The sequence below is a fragment of the Meles meles genome, chromosome X (assembly GCF_922984935.1).
Source record: "Meles meles chromosome X, mMelMel3.1 paternal haplotype, whole genome shotgun sequence".
Taxonomy (NCBI): Eukaryota; Metazoa; Chordata; class Mammalia; order Carnivora; family Mustelidae; genus Meles; species Meles meles.
Window position 1 is genome coordinate 12223528 of NC_060087.1, and position 21807 is coordinate 12245334.

Consider the following 21807-nt stretch of genomic DNA (forward strand, 5'->3'; position numbering starts at 1 on the left):
CTGCAGTACCCAGGACAGCCCCCCACAACAAAGAGTTATCTGGCCCTAGATGTCAATAGTGCCAAGGCTGGGGAACTCTGTTTTAACCTAATGGTGCCACTTTCACTGTGCAGATGCTTGTGGGTAACGAGCCACATATCCCCTCCTAGTTGCCCAATATCAGAAACAGCAGTCTAGGGTCTACTGGAGAATACTGGGCACTGACACCTTGATAAATCGGGATCATTACTTTTATCGTTCACAAGTACAAATAAATAAGTCATATGTCATATTCTGAGGAAAACCTCCTAGTCGTATGTGTAGTGAATGTCACCCTTGGAGACACGAAAATGTGGAGTGCCCTGCAGGACAGCGAGGCACGAGGCAGCAGAAATGGCTCCCATCTTCCTTGTGGCCCTGGAAGCCGCAATCCAAGCCAAACCTTGTTCCAGGGTCCCTGGATAAGCACCGTGGGGCTGATCTCCCACCAGCCCCACCACCCCGTCCCCACGGCCTTCCCGACAAAGTCTCCCTTCTTGGGATGTCTTCAGAGACCACACTTGTGAGGTTTCATTTATTTATTTTTTTCTCCCAGCGGTGTTCGTTCTCAAGGGCTTCTCAGATTAGCCCGCAGCCGCCTCCACCCCCTTGCTTCTTGTCTCCCATCTGCTCCCCATTTGCAGCACCATGGAACGGTGTCGAATTAGTAAACCTGAACCGAATCTCCTGTATCCTTTCGCCCAGGTGTCATTTTCCAAGTGGACACAGTAACTGAGGTCCAGAGAAAAGTGGCATAAAGTCCACGTCGCTGTGAGATCATTTCCAAAGTCCCCTTCTCCCTTCTCCTGCTTTATTCACTCATTCTAGAATTCTCGTCCCCTCTCCTTCCTGCCTCAAGAGCCTCCCGTGTGCTGCCCTGGTTTTTCGGGGCCCTGTGGCTGCCAGTCCGACAGGGACGTGGCTAGCTCTCGGTCCCAGAATGCTTTGCCTGCCTTCTGTCGTCCTCTTTCTTGGCATTTACAGTGGAGTCATCGCCACACTGAAATCTCCATCAGCATGTCAGGGAACCCGAACACCTAGGCCTCTAAGACCTAAACCCCACTTGGCTTTTCACATGCATCTACACTGATGCTCCCTCCCCCATCCTCCTGACCCCTAGACCCCTTGACCCCTCATACCTGCAGGCCCCTGCAGGGGGCCCTGTCCTGTCCCCCCCCACCCCGTCACCACCCCCGCCCCACCGCCTTGTCTGTTTTCTTAACTTCAACGCTGTGAGTTTTTTAACTTTTTTTTTTTTCAGCGTAACAGTACTCATTGTTTTTGCACCACACCCAGTGCTCCATGCAATACGTGCCTTCTCTATTACCCTCCACCTGGTTCCTCAACCTCCCACCCACACCCCCCCACCGCCGCCCCTTCATAACCCTCTGGTTGTTTTTCAGAGTCCATAGTCTCTCATGGTTCATCTCCCCTTCCATTTTCCCTCAACTCCCTTCTCCTCTCCATCTCCTCCATGTTCTTTGTTATGCTCCACAAATAAGTGAAACCATATGATACTTGACTCTCTCCTGCTTGACTTATTTCGCTCAGCATAATCTCTTCCAGTCCCGTCCATGTTGCTACAAAAGTTGGGTATTCGTCCTTTCTGATGGAGGCATCATTCTCCATCGTGTATATGGACCACATCTTCCTTACCCATTCGTCCGTTGAAGGGCATCTTGCTTCTTTCCACAGTTTGGCGACCGTGGCCATTGCTGCTATAAACATTGGGTACAGATGGCCCTTCTTTTCACTACATCTTCTTTTCACTACATCTGTATCTTTGGGGTAAATACCCAGTAGTGCAATTGCTGGGGTCATAGGGAAGCTCTATTTTTAAACACCTTAGCCATTGTTCCAGGTCTCTCTTATTTACTCCTTTGAGAAAACTTTCCCTTTTTTTGCTTTTTTTGTAGAGTTTTATGACTGACTTGTCTAATCTACCATCTCTGTATTCTCTCCTCTTCCTGTATTTTCATAGTATTTATTTCACATTTGCATATGCAGATGTTGCCAACATGATTTACTTTTTTGTCCAACAAAATTGAAACTTCCTGGAGGGCAGGGACTGACTTTGCTTCATTTTTTGGTGTTTCTAATGGCTCATGAGTATTTGTTGAATATAATTGAACTAACTAATCCTAATCATAAACTTGATTTCTGTGAAGCCCAATACATTTTTTTCTCATTCCTAGACAGAAAAAAGGAAAAAAAAAAAACCAGTTTCCAGAATCTGTCATAAAAAAGGCTTTAGAATATTGTTGTCTCCATCCTGATATTTTATGCCCTATTTTAGGACAAGAAAATCTTATGAAACTATGATATTCAAAAGGCTCGTCAGGTTTTGTAGGTTAATTTTATAGCCATAACCATGATGAACTTTGACTTATTTTTCACAAGCTAACATTGTCTTACTTCAGTGAAAGTGAATCACTACCGCTTAAAAACAAAAATTAGACAAACCGACTGTAGTTTTGCCAACATCATATTCCTAAAGTGAGAATTTAAAGAAGAGTTGCTTTGATGATATGCTTGTGTGCCTTCATCCCATGAATAACGACCAGTAAATCATGAGGCTTAGTAGTAAAAGCAAGACTGTACTGAGTCTTCTGATATTTTCTTCTAGAGGTTTAATTATTTATACTGCTTCTTAGATATTACACGGAAAGGTTTTCATTGTCTTGGCACATAATGCCTGCTTTTCTAGGCTAAATTCTTGCAGCCATTCACGGAGAAGGATTTTCAGTCTTTGCCTGTTGGGCTGCCTGTTGCAGTTTACCCAGAAGTCTGTAGCCCAGCCCATATGTACTTCCTTTGCCAGCCTTTATAAAGAGGCAGAGAGGGCATCAGGCGATGTACCACCTGGGCTAGAAGCTCTCATTTTCATAACAGAACCTTTAACTGCCCTCCTCCTAACTGATATACAAAGCATATGAATTAATATATCAAAGCTTTGGCCCTTAAGTCTTGGCCAGCGTCAATGACCTTGTACTCTCCTGTATGAATAGTTAGCAGCAGCCCTTTAATGAGAAGTGTTGTTTCTGGAAGGCTGCAAAGACTCTGTTCCTACAGATCAGAGGTACTGGATAGGTTGTTGCTTGCAGCCACTCACTCATCCTGTAGTGTTAATCAGTCACAAAATTTTGTCCTTCCTTTCTCCTTCCTTCAGCCTCAAAACTTCCCAGTACGGTTACTCAGGCAGCTACTATGAATGGATCAGAGTTGAAATGCAAGCTGAAACCTTGCCATCCTAGGGAACAATAATCTAAATGCTATCCTGAATTAGGCCAGACCCGAGTACTTTACTTAGTTAAAGAGGAAAGTTTGGACATGGTTTAATGTGTTGTGCTTTGTGATTGTAGCAATGATTTACACAAAGGGGAACCCTGTTAATTCCTTATGACACTTAGGTCCCACAGCATCATCTTTATGAGAAATCAGGATTTCTCCCAGTACTAAAAATTGAGAAAGTTTTACTTCCCTAAATCAATCAAAGAAAAACCCTAGCTTTTATGTTATGAAAACTGGAAACCCTTAAAATGGTTACCATTCTCTCTTTTGATGGACATTCAGAGCTTTACAATCAAATCTCTGGCCTGCCTTTAGATTTATTATTTATCTATCTATCTATCTATCTATCTATCTAACACAGAGAGAGAGAGAGATCACAAGTAGGCAGAGAGGCAAGCTGGGGGCGGGGGGGAAGGGAAGCAGGCTTCCTGCTGAGCAGAGAGCCTGATGCAGGCTCAATCCCAGAACCCTGAGATCATGACCTGAGCTGAAGTCAGAGGCAAAACCCACTGACCTACCCAGGCGCCCCTCTGGCCTGCCTTTAACAAGGACATTTTCTTCTGTGCTCACAAGGGGAAGGTTCAGGAATCAAGCAGCTTGTCTACTTGACTGCATTACTTCTTTGTTTTAAGCTCCCCTTTTCTTGATTCCTTCAACTATTTCGTTTATCCAGCATCGTCTTTGTTTTCATAAGTTGCCTCAAATCATTTGTAGAAGTCAGCTCTTGCTAATTACATGAAAAGTAACTCAGTAACTCAGTCTGTATTTGGCCTCATTTTTTTTAAGGCTTTTACTTACTTATTTGAGACAGAGAGTGAGTAAGAAAGAGCATGAGAAAGGAGAAGGTCAGAGGAAGAAGCAGATTCCCTATAGAGCTGGGAGCCCCATGAGGGACTCAATCCCAGAACTCCGGGATCATGACCTGAGCTGAAGGCAGTGGCCTAACCAACTGAGCCGCCCAGGCGCCCCTGGCCTCATTTCTCGTTATTTTTCAAGGCAAGAAATGAATAACATTTGAAACATTTTATGTAAATAAGGCAGAGTTCTTGGGGTCAGAGTGAGCTCAATTGAAGTGTTCTGTTGAAAATTGTTCTTTTCTCTGTGTTCCTTCTAGCTCAACATCGTGAAAGGTGCCACCATCTTTAAAGCAGAAAGGAAATGGAGGAATGTGGGCAGGAAAGAGAACTGATGTGTGATCCTAAAATCATTATTGCTGGCATATGAAGAATTATATGTAGCAAATCTTGCTACTGTGGAGGAAAAACTGTAGCTCTCTACCTCAGTTAAAAGGATATACATTCAATGAAGATTTATTGAGAGTTTATTGTACAAGGGCCCATAGTAAATACTACTAATGTGGCTTCCTATGTTTTTCTGCCCCCAATATTCCTACTAAGTAGATCAAGAAGGCCTGTGGTTGTTGTCAAGTGACAAAAATAATACAGTTTAGTAACAAATTTGATGTTTTTTTTTTTATTGGAGGGAAAACAATGCATGGATTGGGGAGTACAGGGCCTCACATGCGTCATTCCCCATGGATTTCAGGCGAAAGCGAGTTTCACAGATCGTTTGAAGGGGCAGCCCAGGAAGAGAGCACAACTGGCAGGAAGCCAAGGACTTCCTTATAAGGCTAGCAGGTCCAATTGTCTAGGGTAAGGTAGGCCCGCTAAAGCAGAATGGGAGGGCAGTGACTGGTGTATGTTAGGTATTTCTCAGAAGCGCAGGCTGACTTTGGGCTTCTAGATGGAAAAAAAAAAATTGGTTATATATAACCTCTTCAATTTTTTTTAATCTTCTGGACTCAGAGTTGTAAATGGAGGGAGCAAGGCTAGCAGAGTGATCGCAGAGCACAAGGTTGCAGCCAGAGTTTCAATCTAAGCTTGGGGTGAGGTCAGGTCCGGCCCTAGACAGACAGAGCACCCCGGGTGCCTAGGAAAGGTCCTTGGGAGGAGACATCAGGAAATACAGGATTGCTGCTTACTCCATGCATGTGTCAGCTGAGGAGCTGGCAGGAACAGGTTTTCCAGGTCATGTTCTAGAAAGTGAAACGTGGCTAGAAGGAACACAGGTTTAGTGGGCATGAAAACTGGCTGGATGGAACATGGTTCTATGACCCATCTACCGGCTGGGTTTAACCACTGAACAGCTATGTATGCTGCAATGACATGAGAGTGCATTTATCTTTTTCAAAATCCGTATTTTCATTTTCTTTGGATAAACACCCAGAAGTGGAATTGCTGGATCACCTGGTAGTTCTATTTCTTTATTTTTTTTCTATTTTCAGATTGAATATATTTATTTGTCAGAGAGACAGAGAGAGAGAGAGAGAGAGAGCACACAAGTATGGGGAATGTCAAGCAGAGGGAGAAACAGACTCCCCACTGAGCAAAGAACCCAATGCATGACTTAATTCCAGGACCCTGGGATCATGACCGGAGCTGAAGGTAGATGCTTAACTGACTGAGCCACCCAGGCGTCTCATCTATTTGTAATTTTTTTTGAGGAATTCTATACTATTTTCCATAGTGGTTACACCAACTTACATTCCCACCAACAGTGCACAAGGGTTCTCTTTTCTCCACATCCTCACCAATACTTGTTATTTCTTGTCTTTTTGATCATAGCCATTTTGACAGGCAGAGGTGATATCTCATTTTGGTTTTGATTTGCAGTTCCCTGATGATAAATGATGTTGAGCATCTTTTCATGTACCTATTGGCCATTTGTATCTCTTTTTTGGAAAAATGTCTATTCAGAACCTCTGCTCATTTTTAAATCAGATTGTTTGTTTGTTTGTTTGTTTGCAATTGAGTTGTATGAGTTCTTCATATATTCTGGATATTATCTGCTTATCAGATTATGATTTGCACATATTTTCTTCCTTTCAGTAGGTTGACTTTTCATTTTGTTGATGATTTCCTTTGCTGTGCAGAAGTTTTTTAGTTTGATATAGTCCCACTTGTTTATTTTTGTTTTTGTTGCCTTTGCTTCTGTTGGATTTGAAATATGTGGTGGGAAATTTTAAAGTACATTTTCCGTATATTGTAGAATCTGTACATACACACGTGAACAGGCATTTTATGCATTACATATGATTAAAATGCAATAAAATGTATTCCTGATGTGTCCATTTATTTTAACATAAAAAAAGTCATTGCCAAGACCAATGTCAAGGAGCTTACCTCCTATGTTTTCTTCTAGAAACTTTATGGTTTCAGATCTGAAGTTCAAGTCTTTAAACCTTTTTAAATTTTTGACTATGGTGTGAGGCAGTAATCCAGTTTCATTCTTTTGCATGTGTCTGCCAGTTTCCCCAACCACCATTTATTGAAGAGACTGTCCTTTCCCCATTGTATATTCTTGGCTCCTTTGTCATAAATTAATTGGCCATATATGTATTTGTTTATTTCTGGGCTATCTTGTTCCATTGATTAATGTGTCTATTTTTATGTCAATATTGTACTGTTTTCATTATTATAGCTTTGTAACATAGTTTAAAATCAGTAAATGTGATGCCCTCAGCTTTGTTTTTCTTTCTCAAGTTTGCATTGGCTGTTTGGGTTTTTTTGTGTGATTTTACAAATTTTAGGGTTATTCTATTTCTGTAAAAAATGCCATTAGACTTTTGGTAGGGATTGCATTGAATCTGTGGATTGCTTTGGGTAGTATGGCCATTTTAACAGTCTTAGTTCTTCCAATTCATGAGCATGGAATATCGTTCTACTTATTTGTTGTTTTGTGAAATATTTATTTATTTAAAAGAGTTAAAAGAGTGACAGAGAGAGTATATGGGGGCAGGGGTAGAGGGAGAGAGAGAGAGAATCCCAAGCAGACTCCACACTGAGTATGGAGCCTGGCACGGGGCTGGATCTAATGACCCTGAGATCACAACCTGAGCTGAAACCAAGAGTCAGATGCTTAATTGACTGTAGCACTCTCTTTCTATTTGTTTGTGTCTTCTGCAGTTACTTTCATCAGTCATAGTTTTCAGTGTATAGGTCTTTCACTACCTTGGTTAAAATTATTCCTCGGTATTTTATTTTTTGATACAATTATAACTTGTATCAAATTGCTTTTTAAATTTCTCTTTCAGAGAGTTCACTATTAGCGTTTAAAATGCAACAGATTTTTGTATACTGATCTTGTATCCTGCAACTTTACTAAATTCATGGACTAGTTTTATCAGTTTCTTGGTAGAGTCTTTAGGATTTTCTATATATAATGTGCTATCCACAGTGATGGTTCTACTTCTCCTTTCTAATTTTGATGCCTCTTATTTCTTTCTCTTGCCTAGTAGTTCTGGCTAGGATCTCCAATACCGTGTTGAATAAAAAAGCTGAGAGTGGGCATCCTTGTCTTACTGCTGATCTTAGAGGAAAAGGTTTCACTTTTTCACCATTAAGTATGATGTTAGCTGTGGGCTTGTCAAATATGGTTTTTATTATGTTGAGGTATGTTCCTTTTATACCCACTTTGTTGCAGTTGTTTTTTTTTAAAAGATTTTATTTATTTATTTATTTATTTATTTGAGGGAGAATGAAGGAGAGAGAGCATGAGGGGAGAAGGTCAGAGGGAGAAGCAGACTCCCTGCTGAGCAGGGAGCCCAATGCGGGACTCAATCTTGGGTCTCCAGGATCATGACCTGAGCTGGAGGCAGTTGCTTAACCAGCTGAGCTACCCAGGCACCCTGTTGCAAGTTTTTATCATAAACAAATGATGAATTTTGTCAAATGCTTTTTCAACTTCAATTGAGATTATCATGTGATTTTTAGTCTTCATTTTGTTAATGTGGTGTATCATGTTGTTGATTTGTGGACGTTGAATCATCCTTGCATCCCTGGAATAAATACTACTTGTTCATGAAGTATAATTTCTTAATGTACTTTTGAATTTGTTTTGCTAAATTTTATTGAGAATTTTTGCATCTATGTTCATCGAAAATAATGGCCTGTAATTTTCTTTTCTTGTGGTTTCCTTGTCTGGTTTTGGTATCAAGGTGATGCTGCCTTTGGAAAATGAGGTTGGAAGTGTTCCCTCCTCTTCAACATTTTGGATGAGTTTAAGAAGGATAGATATTAATTCTTCTTTGAATATTTGATAGAATTCATCAGTGAAGCCTGTACTTGTCTTTTAGGTAGCATTTGTTTACGAGTCACTCTCTTTATTAGTAGTCCATCTGTTCAGTTTTTCTACTTCTTCATCAGTCTTGGAAGATTGGATGTTTCTAGGAATTTATCCATTTATTCTGTTATCCAATTTATTGATATATAATTGTTCATAGTAGTCTCTTATGATCCTTTGTATTTCTGTTGTATCAGTTATAATGTCTCCTCTCATTTCTGATTGAGCCCTCTCTCTTCTTTTCTTGGTGAGTCTACCTTGATTGTCAATTCGTTTATCATTTCAATGAACCAGCTCTTAGTTATTTTTTTTTTTTTAGTGATACATCAGTCTTATATAATACCCAGTGCTCATTACATCACATGCCCTCCTTAATGTCTATCATTAGGAGCAACCCTCCAGCAACCCTCTAGCAACACTTAGTATGTTTCCTATGATTTAGAGTCACTTTCAGGGAGCGCCTGGGTGGCTCAGTTGGTTAAGCAAATGCCTTCAGTTCAGATCATGATCCTGGAGTTCTGGGATCGAGTCCCTCATTGGGCTCCCTGCTTAGCAGGAAGTCTGCTTCTCCCTCTGACCATCTCCCCTCTCATGCTCTCTCTCTCTCACTCTCTCTCTCTCTCAAATAAATAAATAAAATCTTTTTTTCTTTAAAGATTTTATTTATTTATTTGATAGGGAGATTGAGATCACAAGTAGGCAGAGAGACAGGCAGAGAGAGAGGAGGAAGCAGGCTCCCCCCAGGACCCTGAGATCATGACCTGAGCTGAAGGCAGAGGCTTAACCCACTGAGCCATCCAGGCGCCCCAAATAAATAAAATCTTTAATTAATGAAAAAGTCACTTATGGTTTTTCTCTCTGATTTTGTCTAATTTTTTCCTTTCTTCCTCTATGATCCTCTATTTTGTTTCTTAAATTCCACATATCAGCAACATCATATGATAATTGTCTTTCTCTAATTGACTTATTTCACTTTGAACAACGCCCTCTAGTTGCATCCATGTCATTGCAAATAACAAGATTTCATTTTTTTGATGACTGAGTAGTATTCCGTTGTACATATATACCACATCTTCTTTATCCATTCATTTGTCAACGGACATCTGGACTTTTTCCATAGTCTGGCTATTGTGGACATTGCTGCTATAAACATTGCGGTTCAGATGCCCCTTCAGATCACTACATCTGTATCTTTGGGGTAAATACCCAGTAGTACAATTGCTGGGTTGTAGGGTAACTCTATTTTCAAGGTTTTGAGGAGCTTCCATACTGCTTTCCAGAGTGGCTGCACCAGCTTGCATTCCCACCAACAGTGTAGGAGGGTTCCCCTTTCTCTGCATCCTCGCCAACATCTGTCATTTCCTGACTTGTTCATTTTAGCCATTCTGCCTGATGTGAGGTGATATCTCATTGTGGTTTTGATTTGTATTTCCCTGATGCCAAGTAATATTGAGCCTTTTTTCATGTGTCTGTTGGCCATTTGGATGTCTTCATTGCAGAAATGTCTGTTCATGTCTTCTGCCCATTTCTTGATTGGATTATTTGTTCTTTGGGTGTTGAATTTGATGAGTTCTTTATAGATTTTGGATACTAGTCCTTTATCTGATGTGTCATTTGCAAAGATCTTCTCCCATTCTGTCAGTTGTCTTCATTTGCTGTGCAAAAGCTTTTTATCTTGATGAAGTCCCAATAATTCATTTTTACCTTTGTTTCCCTTGCCTTTGGAGACATGTCTAGCAAGAAGTTGCTGTGGTCGAGGTCACAGAGTTTGCTGCCTGTGTAATTTGCTCCAATATACTTTCTGCCCATCTCTCCCCTCTTCTTCTGAGAGCCCAATTATTCTAATACTGTTTCACTTTATGGTATCACTTATCTCTCAAATTCTCCCTTTGTGGTTCAGTAGTTGTTTATCTCTCTTTGTCTCAGCTTCTTTATTCTCCATCATTTTGTCTTCTCTATCACTAATTCTCTCTTCTGCCTCATGTATCCTGGCAGTCAGAGCCTCCATTTTTTATTGCATTTCAATAATAAGCTTTTTGATTTTGACTTGATTAGATTTTAGTTCTTTCAGTTTTCCTGAAAGGGATTCTCTAGTGTCTTCTATGCTTTTCTCAAGCCCCACTATATTATAAAGATACTATACTCATTATTCTGAACTCTTGTTCCAACATTTTACTTATGTCCATACTGATTAGTTCCCTAGGAGTCAGTAACTCCTCTTGTTCTCTTTTTCGAGGTGAGTTTTTCCATCTTCTCGTTCTGTCCAGAGAAGAATAGATGATCGAGAGAACCAAATAATAAAATGGCAACAATGACCCCAGAGAAATAGACACTAAACAAATCAGAAGAGTTCCCAAATAGAAAAAAAAATAAAATAAAAATTAAAAAAAGAGAATATAATCAGACAGGTGAGCTGAATAGAGCAATACACTGGATCTTGTGTGTATTTTGGTCCAGTTAGAAAACTTAGATCCCAACATTGTAAAGAAAGAAAATTTATATATGTACAAAAATGAAATTAAATACAATGAAAAGATAGAATGTAATTTTAAAAATGAAAATTAAAAAAAATTTAAACAAAAGAGTTGATAAAATAAGAAATTGGTTGAGAAAAGGAAGAGAAAAAAAATTATAATTTAAAGAATAAATAATTGTGTGGGGGGGAAACCCCATGATTTCTATATGCCATATTCCCCTAGCACTGCAGTTCTGCCGTTCTCCCTGATCAGTAAACTTGGTCTTGGCTGGATGTTCTTGCTGATCTTCTGGGGGAGGGGCCTTTTGCTTTGATTCTCAAGTGTATTTGCTCTGGGCAGAATTACACTGCCCTTGCCCCAGGGTTAGGCTAAGTCATCTGCTCTGGTTTTCTCTATGTAGCTTTTGTTTCCTGAACGCTTTCCTCACACCTTTAGAGGATGAGAATGAAAATGGTGGCCTCCCAGTCTCTAGACCCAGAGCTGAGTGCTCAGGGCCCCCACTCCTCAGGGTGGCCTCAGAGAAAGGCAGCCCATCACTCTTGTCTCCCAGATCTCCGTCTGCACTCCGTGCTCATCCAGCCTGTGACCGAGCATGTCTATCTCGGGCACATGACCCTGTTTCGAGTCTCCAAACCCTGCAGACTCCTGCAGTGTGCTACTGTTCCACTCCTCCCCAGGGAGGAAGGGGTGGGGGGTCTCGCTGATTCTGCTGCTTGCTGGGCCCCTGCTCGGAGAGCAGTCCCCAAGCTGTGCCACAGTTCGTTTATGACAGCCCTGAGCTGAGAGCCCACTCTGGGCTCCCTGATTGCAGCCGGCTTTCCAGCTGCAGTGCCTGGGAGATCTGCCACACTCAGGCTCCCGCAGTCTTCCTGTGACCCCAGGGATCTTTAGAGCACACTGTCCCTGCTTAGCCACAGGAGCGCCTCTCAGGCCAGGATGTCCCTACTCAAGCAGACTTCTAAAAGTTCCAATCTTGTGTTCCACTGCTATATCACTTTCTGGTGCTGGCTTATGGAGCCCCCCCAAACTTTCCCCACAGTTTATCTTCCCATGTATCACTTTGATTTACTTCCCCACACCTCCTACCCTGCAGAAGTGGCCACTTTTTTGTTTATAGAGTTGCAGCGATTCTTAGATCTCCGGTTGAGTTCATAGGTATTCAGAATGATTTGATAGCTATCTAGCTGAATTTCTGGAACCAGTTGAGACTAAGGTCTCCTACGCCTTTGCCATGTTGGACTAATCTCCCAAAGCAGCTCTTAGCTTTTTGTTTTTTGGGTTTTTTTTTAAAGATTTTATGTATTTATTTGACAGACAGAGATCACAAGTAGGCAGAGAGGCAGGCAGAGAGAGAGAGGAGGAAGCAGGCTGTCCGCAGAGCAGAGAGCCCGATGCGGGGCTCGATCCCAGAACCCTGGGATCATGACCTGAGCCGAAGGCAGAGGCTTTAACCCACTGAGCCACCCAGGCGCCCCAGCAGCTCTTAGTTTTATTGATCCTTTCTGTTGTCTTAATAATCTGTATTTCATTTATTTATTCTCTTATCTTTGTATTTCTTTCGTCCTTTTAAATTTGGACTTCATTTGTTCTTTTTCTAGTTCTTTGAGGTATAAAGTTGGATTGTCTGAAATTTTTCTTATTTTTTGATGTAGATATTTATCACTATGAATGTCTGTCTTAGAACTACTTTTACTGCATCCCATAAATTTTGGTGTGTTGTATTTCTATTCCCATTTGTCTCAAGGTGGTTTTTTTAATTTCTTTTTTAAAAAAGCAGAAGAGGCAGGGCAAGCACAAAGGGTGAATTTTCAGTCTCTCCCACAGTACATTGTTTTTCCCACAATTCTCTCCCCCCAGATTTCTTATCTCTCACATATTTCTGTTCTCACTGACAATTCTCTGTTATATGTATTTTCTGTTTTAATTGTATGTTTCCCAGGCTCTTTGTGATACCTTGGTAGTGGGCATGTTGTTTAGATGTGCAGGGGGGCATGGCTCTGGCAGTAGCCGTGTGGCCACCACATTCATCAGAGGGCTTAGCTTGTGGCAATAAGAAGGAAAAGGACACGGCTTAGATGGAATGCTAGCCACTTTCCCAGACTGTGGTGGCCAAGGGGGAGCACAAGTGTTGACCAGGAAGAATGTAGCAGAGAGAAGGGATGGGTAGTGGCTCAGATAAGAAAATTCGGTCAGCCAGAGTAGAGGGTATGACTCAAGAGGGATGGAATGGTCATGAAGGAGCAAAGGAGTAGCCAAGGGAATATCCCAAGGACTAAGACTGAGCTCAGGTGCCAAGGCCGGGGTGAAGGGGCCAGTTCTCAGTCTTTTCTGTAATACCTTGTTGTATTCCTGAGGGTTCTGTAGGGAAACTGAATAAACACACACACACACACACACACACACACACACACATATATATACAGAGAGAAAGAGAGAGGGAGATTGATTTTAAGAAATTGGCTCGAATGATTATGGAGTCAAGTCCAAAATCCGCAGTAAGCCTGCAGGCTGGGACTCAGGGTAGAGTTGAGTCCAAACAGTTGGCTGGCCGAATTCCTCCAGAGGAGGTCAGTCTTTGTTCTATTAAGGCTTTCAGTTGATTGAATGGGGCTCCCCCACAATATGGAGAGTAATCTGCTTTACTCAAAGTCCACCAATTCAGATGTTAGTCTCGTCCAAAACCAAAACAAAACAAAATATCTTAATAGTAACATCTAGAATAATGTTGACAGAATATCTAAACATTATGGCCCAGCCAAGCTGACACATAAAATTAACCATCACATCTTGTCTCTCCAAATTCTTTGCCTTTCCCACAATTCTCTGTTATTTCTCAAAATCTTCGTTCTCCCCAGAATTTCTTTCCCTGGAAGGAAAAAAACAACTCATTGCTGCTGTCATCAAGAAGCCTTGCTAAGGGGAGAAAAAAAAGTCATCTAACTGAATACTGTGTTTAATGACATATCAGATTTACATTCTGGCTCAAGTATCTTATCTCGGCCTGGACCAGTTCCTGGTTCCAGTTCCAGCAATTCCTGGACTGGTTCTGCAGGAGCACTGCCATTTTCCATTTCTTGTGTACTTCCTGGTATATAAATGAGCAGTGACTGAAGTATCCAATAAGCAGGAGCTGAAGAGATGAAGGCATCGATGAACCTCGAATATCACTTATTCACCAGTATTTGCAGAGCCCCTACCAGGGTGCCAGTACTGGGGTAAGTGCTGGGCATACAACATTGAACAAACTGGTCAAAGTCCCTGTCTTAGGGAATTTACATTATAGCAAACAACCGACCAACAGACAATCCAAATATACAAACCAGAAAATACATAATTACGAGTGGTGAGACACCATAAGGAAAATGAAACAGACAATGTAACAGAGATAGAGAGGCGGGGCTGCTACTTAAAGTGTGTGTGTGTTTTTAAAGATTTTATTTATTTATTTGACAGAGATCACAAGTAGGCAGGCAGAGAGAGAGAGACCCAGGACCCTGAGATCATGACCCTCATGACCCGAGCCAAAGGCAGAGGTTTTAACCCACTGAGCCACCCAGGCGCCCCTTAAAGTGTGTTTTGTGGAACATCAGCTTTGCATCTCCTGAGAGATTGCTTGAAATGCAGACTCTCGGGTCACACTCCAGAACCCCTGAGGCAGAGAATGCCCTGTACCATGATACCCCGGTGATCTCTGTGTTCAGTGGAGAGACTCTGGATACAGCTTGACCTGTGGTTATCAGGAAAGACAGCTCTAAAGACCCAATATTTTAGCTGAGAACTGAATGATGAGCAACACCCAGTCATGTAAATGTAGGCAACGAGTGAGTGGTCCAAACAATGGGAACAGCGAAGGCAATGTCCTGAGGTAGGAATGAACAGGGGAGACTAGTGTGAGTGGGACAGATTGAGAGAGGATGACTTGAACTTTACTGTTGGATATTTATCAAAAGCCCTACAATGAGGATTGTCCATTTGCAGTGACTACGCAAAAGTTCTACGTGCACAGACCCCTCTATTTCTGCAAATTGGAGCTATCAGATTGGGTTTTGCACGCAGCCACTCATCTGTCTTGTACCCATGATGGACATTGTTAATCAGTCACAGAACGTTTTCTTTCTGCGCCCAGACGAAGGTACGGAGTTCAGCATAGTTATTCAGGCGGATACCACAAATGGTTCAAAGCCGACATGTGAGCTGACCCCATTTCCCATCCTAGGGAAAGATTATGAAAATGCTAACCCTGGAGGGCCTGTGTACTTGGATGAACAGAAAAGCTTCAATGGTTCACAGAAATTGATTTAACGCGCTGTGCTTTGTGATTGCGCCAACGCCGCACAGTGAGGGGACCTGTGTTTAACTCCTCACGACGCTTACTTCCCACTTAGCTCACCACGTCAGCTATATGAGGAAACAGGATTTTTCTCAAGACTGAAATTCAAGAAAAACTGTTTCTAAAAAAACAAAACTAAGGTTGATTTTCATCTTAAGAACACTAGAAAACCTTAAAACAGTTGCTATTTCCTCTTTTCTAACGCTGTTGGAAAACTTGGGGGCAAATCTTCTTCGTCCCAAGTTAACTCTTCTAGATCTGGGGGCCTGCTTACTTAAATGTTAATCTTATCATTGGCCACTTTAATCTCCTTACATTAAATTCCCGTTTCCCTGGCTCCTTCAGTTAGGTGTTTCATCCAGTAATGTCAATATTTTCGTAAGCTGCCTCAAATTGGAAAGAAGTGGAAAGAGGTGAGGTAGAACTCACTGTAAAAATCAGCTCAGTAATTTATACAGGCTGTATTTGGACTAATTTCTGTGTGTCCATTTTTCAGGCAAAAATGACTGACAGTTGAAACATTTTATAAATGAAGCAGTGTTCTCAGGGTCAGGATGAGCTTAATACAAGTGTTCTGTTAAACTTGTTCTTTTCTTTGTGTTCTTTGTAGCACAGCATTTTGAATATTCCCACTATCTTCCAGCAAGAAATGGAATGGAGAGTAGGAAGAAACGAGAAAGTAGCTAAATATGCTATCACAAAATGTGTGGTGATGTCATATGAAGAAATCAATGTAGCAAGCCTTACTGCTGGGAACAAAGAAATGTTATCTTTCTGCACACGTGAAAAGGCGAAGTATTCAGTGAAGATTTATTGAGAATTTATAGTGTAAAGAAGTATAGTGGGGTGCCTGGGTGGCTCAGTGGATTAAAGCCTCTGCCTTCAGCTCAGGTCATGATCCCAGGGTCAAGGGATCGAGCCCCACATCGGGCTCTCTGCTCAGCAGCGAGCCTGCTTCCCCCCTCTCACTCCGCCTGCCTCTCTGCCTACTTGTGATCTCTCTCTGTCAAATAAATACATAAAATCTTTTTTTAAAAAAAAAGAAGTATAGTAAGTCCTATAAAAGTGACTTCCTGTGTTTGCTACCCCAAAATATTCCCACTAATCAAATCAAGAAGACCTGTGCTTACCAAATCCTTTTCCATCTATCAGCCCCTTGCCACACTTTCCCTAACTTTCTCATCATTTTTTGTCACATCCAAACCCAAGTTGGGAAAAGACAACTTCAGACTGAAAGCTCCTTGAGGCTTATCTACTTTTTTGAGGGAGAGGGTGCTAAAAAAAAATTGTATTGAATGAATGAATCAGAGATTTCTGCACAGGGGTAGCAAAGCTGGTTGCAACCTTCACATTTCTCTTGTGGACCCAGAGTTTTAAGTGGAAAGAGGAAAGCTAGCAGAATGATCTTAGGGCACACACAGGGCTTGCAACCAGAGTTTTCGTCTTGGTGTGGTCGTGTCTCCACAGGCCCTAGACAGCCAGAGCTCACTGCGTGTCTAAGCAATGTCTGTAGGAGATACCAGGAAATACGGGAGTTCTGTTTACTCTGCTCATCTGTCTAGCACTTAAGGTTGGCTGAGGGACTAGAAGGAACATCGGTCCATAGTTCTGGTTTAGAGGATGTGAAAACTGTCTGGAAGCAGTTCCAAATTCGAGTTCGGCTGTGAAAACTGGCTCCAAGAAACTCTGGTAAAGTGGACATGAAAATAACAGGAAGGAACACCGTTGTGTGACTCGTCCAATATTTGCAATTCCCTTCTGAGTGACCGGTTCTCAGTACATTCAATCTTCATGTCTGGAAATGGGAAAACCTGAGGAAAGCCATTCTCTAGATCAGGCTCTTAAGCCTGCAGTCTGATTTCACCCGACAAAATGTCGCCAGTGCCCAGTTCCCAGACCCGGGAGGGTTTCTCTAGAGACAAGGGGGGGGGCCGCCCACGCGACCTCAAAACCCGGTGGCCAAGTCCCGCCTGGTGGGAGGGCGCGCTAGGGACTTGGTCCTGCGCGAGGAGCCCGGCCCTAGCGGAGCGCTTGGGCGTAACCAAGGTGGAAGGCGGGGCCAAGGCGGAGCTCAGAGGCGAGGCCCGGGGGAGGGGGCGTGGCTGTGACGGGGGCGAAGGGGAGAGGTCTGGATGCCGGCTACAGACAGCTTGGCCTGGAGGGGCGTAAGCCCGGGCGGCCGGTGAGGACGGGAGGGGGCGTGGTCCCGGCCGTGTGGGGAGAGGCCTGGAGGGGGCGTGGCCTGGGCTGTGGGGCGCGAAGACGGGGCGTGGCTACGATGGCAGGCTCACTGGTGGCGGGTCCCCGGGCTAGAACTAGCGGCTGAACTTCGTGCTTTGGAGAAACATTAAGGTAAGGGCGGGTGGCCGCGGGAGTGAGGGCCACAGCGGGGGCAGGCCGACTCAGGGAGGGCCGGGACCGTCCTCACACAGTCCCGCCACGCCAGGTCTCAGAGCCCAGACAGCTGTTGGTCCTGCGAGTATTACCGGGGTCCTGGCACCGCATATCGCCCTCCCCCCCACCCCCCGCAGCCCTCTTCTACTATGGGAGTCACCAACCAGATGGCAGCACCTTCTTGCACTTGCCGGGAAACAGTTGTCTGAGGGAATTTGGGGGTGGGGCGTGAGGGCAGTTCCCTAGGAAGGAGTGTTGCCAGGGGTGGTTGGATATGAATTAACTCAAGAAAGTCCAGTTTGCTGTAGACAGAGGTAAGGACTACAAAATCTGAAATTGCAGTTCCGGAAACCGAGGCGCAGCAAACTGGGACTAACTGGGGTCTGGATTGTATTCCCCCTGTCCCCCACCCCGACTATACCAGGGTCTGTGGACGGAGTCACAACCACCTCCAAGGCAGGGGATCAGCATCGCAGCTGTGTCACGTGGACAAATCTGAGCTTTCTCCATTCTGCAATTACTTCTGGTCTTTTTGTTTTGTGCCCCACCCCAGAACTGGAGAACAGCTGAAGTACAAATATTTTTGATAGTTTCGAGTCTTTGCGGCATTCAGTATTAAATGCTACTACCTTAAGGCTGGTGGCAACTCCTTAATATTAATTTAAGTGCCTTCCCCTCTCCTGTATTGTCCCTGGGAAAGTTTGAGAAATACAAGTAAATGTGTACATCTTAATTCGGTTAGAACTTGTTCTCTCTCAGCCACTGAAAACTACGTTGCTTTCTGCTGCTTCTTCTAACTTTACTGCTAATCTGGCCATCTCCTTTTTGTTATTAAAAACCTTGCTGGAGGGGCACCTGGGTGGCTCAGTGGGTTAAAGCCACTGCCTTCGGCTCAGGTCATGATCTCGGGGTCCTGGGATGGAGCCCCGCTTCAGGCTCTCTGCTCCCCCCGCCCCAATTGCCACCTGCCTCTCTGCCTACTTGTGATCTCTGTTAAATAAATAAATAAAAATTAAAAAAAAAAAAACAAACAACACCCAACCGTGCTGGAATAAGCAGAGGAATACGCAGATTTCTCATGAGGGAAGCTGCTCCAGACCCTACCCTTTATCTGCCCCTGCACATCCCTCAAAATGGTCACTGTTCACAGATATGTTGGACGTGGAAAACCTCTCAGCTATCTAGGGCCTTTCTCAGATAATTTTTATGTGAGAACCAGAGCTGAAATTCGTGGAAAGGCCAAGATCAGCAAGGGCACTGTTCTCTGGTCCTGTACACGCATTTCCTGTTCTCCCTGGAGCCAGTCAAAAGGTTGTGACCACTCACAGTTGGGAAAGACTGAGTGAATTGTGAGTGAATGAGTGGGCTTGAATATTTTGGAAATCTGATGGGAAGAGGACATTAATTTCATCTCATTGGCAGCACTGGGGCACTTAATTGCAGCACACAAAACAGCTGCCAGAAATATATTTTGAAATCTCTGGGAACCCCAGATTGGGATCATGATCTTGGGGAAGAAGTAGGTGAGAGGAAGCAGCTTAGCTTTCCAGTTGGGACAAGACAGCATAACCTCTGATTTACATTTCAGGGGTTTGCAAAAGACTGGCTTCCTTTGAACTCAGGAGGGGTGGAAAACGAAAGATCAGTCTGATGAGAATCAAGGAATTTTTTTTTTCAGTGTAATTGTAACCTTTAGTTAGAGTACTTTTTTTTTTCTGTCTGTTTTGCATACGTATAAATGGCTTAATCAAGCAGAGTTCAAACTACAGTTGAGCCTGAACAGCACAGGGATTAGGGGCACTGACATCCTGCCCAGGTGAAATTCTACCTGTAACTTGATTCCCCAAAGACATAACTTCTAATAGCTTACTGTTGATCAAAGCCTTACCAATAATATAGTCAATTAACACCTATTTTATATGCTGTAATGTATTACATACTATATTCTTACAATAAAGTAAGCAAGAGAAAAGAAAATATGATTAGGAAAATCATATGGAAGAGAAAATACGTTTACAATGCTGTGCTCTACTAACTGGGAAAAAAAAACCCACATATAAATGAAACTGTGTTGTTCAAGGTTTAGCTCTACCTGTCATTCAATGAATACGTAATTTATGAATGATTCTTTAAAGGCATTTAGAATTTTTTTCTTTTTTTCACCACGTTTCTTGGTCTGCAAAACAGTGGATAAAGGACATATTAGTAAAAGCCAAGGACATACATAAATAAGTAGATATAGTACAAAAGACTTAGCACTCCTGGGCCCATCCAGGCTATGGTCCCATCTTCAAGACAAACTTAAGTAAGAACAGATTTTCTGTGAAACCTGGTAATGTATGCTAGCATTTTTGTTATGTTTAAGATGTTATATTAGCATCTTTGTTATGTATAATGTTTGATAAACATTATTTGTGGTTTTACAAGCTTAGATTTTATGAGATCTGTAGGTAGAGTTAAATAACCACCTATCAATAAATTATAATTTTAATGTAGCAGAGTGGTTTGGCTTTAGGCTTTAGCATAAATAACCTCATGTATTGCTGCAGGTATTATAGCCTAGCATTAGCTAAATCGAGTTTTTGTTTATTTGGATTTTCCTGGAACCTTCCTCACTGCTGACCTTCCATGCTCTGTTCCTTCCTTGATTGTCTTTGACGGCTCCTTCTGTCTCTTGGCCTCCTTGTTCCATTTTGTCAGGCTTCCTCTATACACCTGTTACTCCTTGGTGAGGGGTGGGGAAGGGGGGGGCTTTTCCTTCTCTCTCTAGCCTCATGACCTCTCCTGATCACCAAATCAGAACTCTCTTCTGCGGGTGCCTGGGTGGCTCAGTCATTAGGTGTCTGCCTTCTGCTTGGGTCATGATCCTGGGATCCAGGATCAGGCTCCCTGCTTCTCCCTCTCCCACTCCTCCTGATTGTCTTTCCTTTCTCGCTGTGTCTCTGTCAAATGAATAAATAAAATCTTAAAAAAAAAAAAGAACTCTCTTCAAGACTTTTCCTCTCACTGTCCACTTGGACCTCAGTCCATAGGATTGGCAGGAAGACTCTGCCCTCTTTCCCTTCCCACCGGCTCCTTTTGCCAGCTTGTTTCTCTCTTCAGGCATTCATCCTCATTCTACCACCAGCATCATCCAGCCATAAAATCACGGGGTCTTCTTCAACAACTACTTCCCTTCTCCTCCAGTTGAGTGCCAAATCCTATGTTTTTGATCAAAACGACGGTCTCTTGAACACAGAGAACGTTGGTGCATCACTGCTGTCCCTCTCCGGTTCGGTGCTTCACACTGTCTCACTTGGGTTACTGGAATTTCATTTCACCCTCTCGTGCCCAAATCTGACCTGCGGATGTCCCACCCAAAACCTAGTCAGCACAGTGCGGTCCTCATCTCAGTTCACGGCAACTCCATCCTTCCAGCTGACTAGGCCAAGAATCTTCTAGCCATCCTTGACTCCTTTCTTTCACGTTTTACAGGCAGTCTCTCCAAGATATAGCCAACGCCAAACCACTTCTCACCACTTCTACCGTGACATGTTTTGTTCCAAGCCCCTGGATTATCCTGAAGGAGCTCCCTGCTGCTTTCTTTCTTCCTATCCCAGTTGATTTCCAGTAGGGCAGCCTGAGTGATCTTTCAAAAATATAAATCAGATGGTGTCCCTCCTGTGCTGCCAAAACTCCGTTGTGTCCAGATTTCGCTTAGAGCAGTCGTTTGCAATCAGGTGATTTCCCTTTCCCGGGGACATCTGTGGCGTCTGGAGACATTTTTGGTTGTCCCAGTTGGAGGGAGGGTGCCATTGGCATCTCATGGGTAGAGGCCAGGGATGCTGCTAAACATCCTACAACATATAGGACAGTCCCCAGACGGAGTTGTCTGGTCAAATGGCAATATGTCATGGTTGAGAAACCGTGAGTTGGAGAAAAAAACCTTTACAGTGGCCTAGAAATCTACATGATCTGGCATCCGTGACCTCTCCACCTTCTCTCCTACTACCATCCTCCTAGTGCACTCGATTCCTGCCATCCTGGCCTCCTTACTATCCCCTTGTATGTGCCAGACACGCTCCCACCTCAGGGTCTTTGCACCTGAGCTAGTATGAGGTAGCAATACAGGCCATTCCCTCTTCTGGAGTACCCTTCCTCCTGACAGCCCTATTACTAATTCGTTCATTTCCTTCA

General features: G+C 43.0%; 1 protein-coding gene across 1 annotated transcript in view; it reads left to right on the top strand.

Moving 5' to 3' along the window:
- The first annotated feature begins 17454 nt into the window (after positions 1-17454).
- The window catches only part of CA5B (carbonic anhydrase 5B), a 55864-nt gene continuing 51511 nt past the window's right edge, over positions 17455-21807 (top strand). The window contains exon 1 of the mRNA XM_045994684.1: positions 17455-17589. The gene's annotated coding sequence lies outside the window, so the exon portion shown is untranslated. The remainder of the gene's footprint in view (positions 17590-21807) is intronic.